At 52.1% G+C, this 3,716-nt stretch overlaps 1 pseudogene; it reads left to right on the forward strand.

Annotated features, from left to right (window-relative positions):
• The first annotated feature begins 2,459 nt into the window (after positions 1-2,459).
• Positions 2,460-3,278, forward strand: LOC136469453 (uncharacterized; annotated as a pseudogene).
• The last annotated feature ends 438 nt before the right edge of the window (positions 3,279-3,716 follow it).

Raw genomic sequence — 3,716 nt, forward strand, 5'->3', positions numbered from 1 at the left:
CAAAGTGGAGAAGATCAAGACATGACTTGGCTTGATGGACCGGTTGCAAGCGTGAAGGGCAAGTTGAAGGCTTTGGAGCGATGGATCGCGTGACGGTGAAACTTGAGCAAGACTTGGCGTCGATGGACGAAGGCAACGGTGAAAAGCAAGTGAAGTCAAGATCGATGAACCAATATGATCACGTGATGATATGAAGTGGATCATATCATTGTTGATCGTGTTGGTGCATGTGTTGCATCGACATTGGAGGAGATGGAATCAAGGCAATGGTATAACCTAGGGCATTTCATTTCACCTATCATAGGTGTGTAGAGAAGTTTATGACCGGGGTTATGATAGATGGCCGTACTATCAAGAGGGGCAAACTTGTTTGTATATCGATCATCTAGTGCCACTCAAGTGATCTAACTTTGCATCGTTGCTAGGATTGAGTGGCGTGGCAAGTTGAGTGGCTAATCCTTTGGAAAATGTTTGTGAAAAGCTAACACACATTTACATGGTGGTGTACACTTGGTGGTGTTGGCACATTTTCAAAGGAGAAGTTGGAGTTGATGTGGATCAACTCGGTGAAGGAACAAAGGCAAGGGTTCGAAACTCCACCGACGGGCAGTCTTATGGTGCCACCGATGCCCTATACATAAAAGACAGAGTCTCACAAAGTGGACTAGACACTGGTCACATGGTGACCGGACACTGGGGTCCTACGTCCGGACAGTGGCAGCAGAGAGCGCGTAGGCATCGGTCTTCGACCGGACGCTGGCGTTGAAAGTGATCGGACACTGGCGCTGAAAGTGATCGGACGCTATCAAGGTGCGTCTGGTCAGGCTAACGTACGGTGATGTAGGCGACATAGAGAAGTTGGAGAAGGACTAGATGCTGATGCTGCGTCCAGTCATGGTGGACCGGACGCGTCCAGTCGCAAAATAGAGGCTCGGGGAGCTCTCTGGAATTGACCGGACTCAGGCGCAACAGCGTCTGGTCATTCACTATGCAGCGTCTTATCACAACTTAACCATTGAGATTGGGTGGCTCTAGTTGAACATAGAGCAACACATGGATGGCGTAGAGCGATCGGACGTTGGTAGGGTGCGTTCGGTCGATCTGACCAGAGCGTCCGGTCATCCCGAGTTTTGCTAGTGAAGGGGTAACGGCTAGTTTAGCCTGTGGGGCCATAAATAGAAGTGGGTCTCGGCCATGGCTGGCACTGAGCACCTCAGGGGACTTTGTGTCCATGCTTGTGAGTGCTTGGGAGCCCTCCATCTCACATATACTTGATAGTGATCATCCGATTGTGTGAGAGAGCGATTCTAGTGCGATTGCATAGTGAGGTTGCATCAAGTGGCACTAGGTGATCGAGTTGCAAGCCAGTGGTGCTTGTTACTCTTGGAGGTTGCCACCTCCTAGATGGCTTGGTGGTGGTCTCTGTAGAAGCCCACAAGAAGCTTATGCGGTGCTCCGGAGAAGAGCTTTGTGAGGGGCATTGTGCTCACCCCGCGGGAGCCACGAAGAGCAACTCTAGTTGAGCGTGTCATTGAGCTACCCTCACTTTCAGGGTATGTTCTTGTGGTGCCCGACGTGTGGGCTTGGCGGGTGATGCCAATTAGCCACCGAACCACCAAGTGAGCGATCGACACAACAGGGACGTAGCGTGTTGGCAAGCACATGAACCTCAGGTGAAAATCACCGTGTCAACCTTGTTCTTCCCGTTGGTTTGCAATCCCCTTACACAAGATTGTGATTACTTTTATATACATTATGCTTGCGTAGTTGCTCTTGTAATTAGTTAGCTTGTGTAGCTCACTAGTTACCTTCTTGCTTGTGTAGCATAGAAGTACCTCCCTTGCGTGCCTAATTTGGTTTGTGTAACCTTGTTAGTCACATTGCTTAGTTTATGTAGCTAAGTATTTGCGCTCTCTAATTTGGCATTGGTTACCTTATTATTGAGCATTGCTAGTGAGCTTAGTTGGCTTTGTGCTTTTGCTTACTAGCATGTGTAGGAGCTCCCTCATTGCTTGAAGTACTAGTGGCATAGGTTTATGTGACCTTGCTCCTAGAATTAGATAGGTAAGCTCTAGCTAGCCCGGCACCTTTGTTGGTTAATTAGGATCTTTGCAAGGTGCTAGAGAACATAGATAGAGGTGTGTAGTCTTCGCTAAACCGATAGTTTTAATTCCGCACTTGTTTTGGTTAGCTAACGTGATTAAGTTTTAGAAATGACTATTCACCCCCCTCTAGTCGCCATCTCGACCCTACATTAGTGCTGAGGTGCCCCTCATCATCGCTCATCCCCTAGTCATGATTCATCACCTAGGGACACTATCTCTGCGCGCTCGGCCTCCACTTGGCGGGAGTCATCCATCCCGCTGATGTGTGACCCATCGACCCCGGAGCCGAACACTGTGCCCCTCGACGGTGAGACTACGGCAAGGCCATCATTGGGATAGCTGCACTAGGGCGACATGGTGAGCAATGACAATGTCGTCGACAAGGCCACTAGCATGGGTCATGATCGCCTCCCGGTGTCGCTGGAGCGCCCGTGTCGCTACACACGCTCCCTTTTACGATGGGTGGAGGAACCGCTGGCGGTGGAGGAACCGCTGGTGTCGCCAAGGACGCATGCTAGGACACCGCTACTAGAGCTCGTCGTGGTGCCATGGACACCCGCGCTGTAGGCGATGAAGGATGCATTATGGCTTGCCTTGCTCGCCCTGGTCGTGGGCACCAGGGCACCGGTTTCTCCAACGATGATGCTCGCTCATCGTAGGGAGTACTTTGGCATCATGGAGGACAGGGCTTCTGTGCGCCGTACCACCCTGAATGATTTCATTGTGCGGTTCAGCAGTAGTGAGGACCTGAAGAGGGTTCTTGGGGCTTCGTCGGTGATGAGGGGCCCCTTCATGCTACGGTGGCATAGGTGGAACTGCCTCATCAATGGCTCGGAGGGCGCATTCTGCTATCGTGTCCTTGTGGGCATGAAGGGGATTCCGTCACAAGCATGCTCATCGGAGACGGCGTGTGCCATTCTTGGCTCCTCTAGCACCAAGGTCGACATTGCTGATCCTGATGCCCTGTCTAATCCGAATGACGAGCGGGAGCTCTTTGTTGTGGCTTGGTGTGCTCACCCTGACCTAATCCCTGATGAGAAGATAATGGCGGTGCCCGAGCCAGAGGAGGAGCATGACGGCGGGTCGCTAATGTACCTCAGGCCACATGAGATCATCCATGGTGAGATCCCCATGCTAAGATACTTGGTCCGCCGATGGATTGTTGAGTTCTAGGATTGGCACACACCATCGACGTCATCTGGTGAGTGGATGGGCGCCGAAGACAATGATGACAGCGGCGATAGTAATTACAATGGGTACCACCTGGGCTTCGGCGACGGCGGTGGCCGCGTGTGGCCATGGATGACCAGGTTTGAGCCTGCTTTTTGGTCATGGGAATTGAGGCAATCCATTATTGTGGACGACGTGCTTTGTCCACTATGGGCGCCGCGCAGTGTCATGTCCTATCTTAGGCTTGTCAGCGCAAAACCCGCCACGCTTGCGTCGCGTGTCGAGGCGCGGGAGGCCTAGGAAGTTGACTTCGCCCCTTCACCATACTGCTCACCCACTCCTGTCAAGTCGACAATGGGAGACCCAATGCTCATCGAGGTGCTACTATGCACGCCTAAGCCAGATGTCAGGACAGGCACCTGCGCCATGGCTATGGCTACC

This window comes from Miscanthus floridulus, chromosome 8 (genome assembly GCF_019320115.1).
Source record: "Miscanthus floridulus cultivar M001 chromosome 8, ASM1932011v1, whole genome shotgun sequence".
Classification (NCBI taxonomy): domain Eukaryota; kingdom Viridiplantae; phylum Streptophyta; class Magnoliopsida; order Poales; family Poaceae; genus Miscanthus; species Miscanthus floridulus.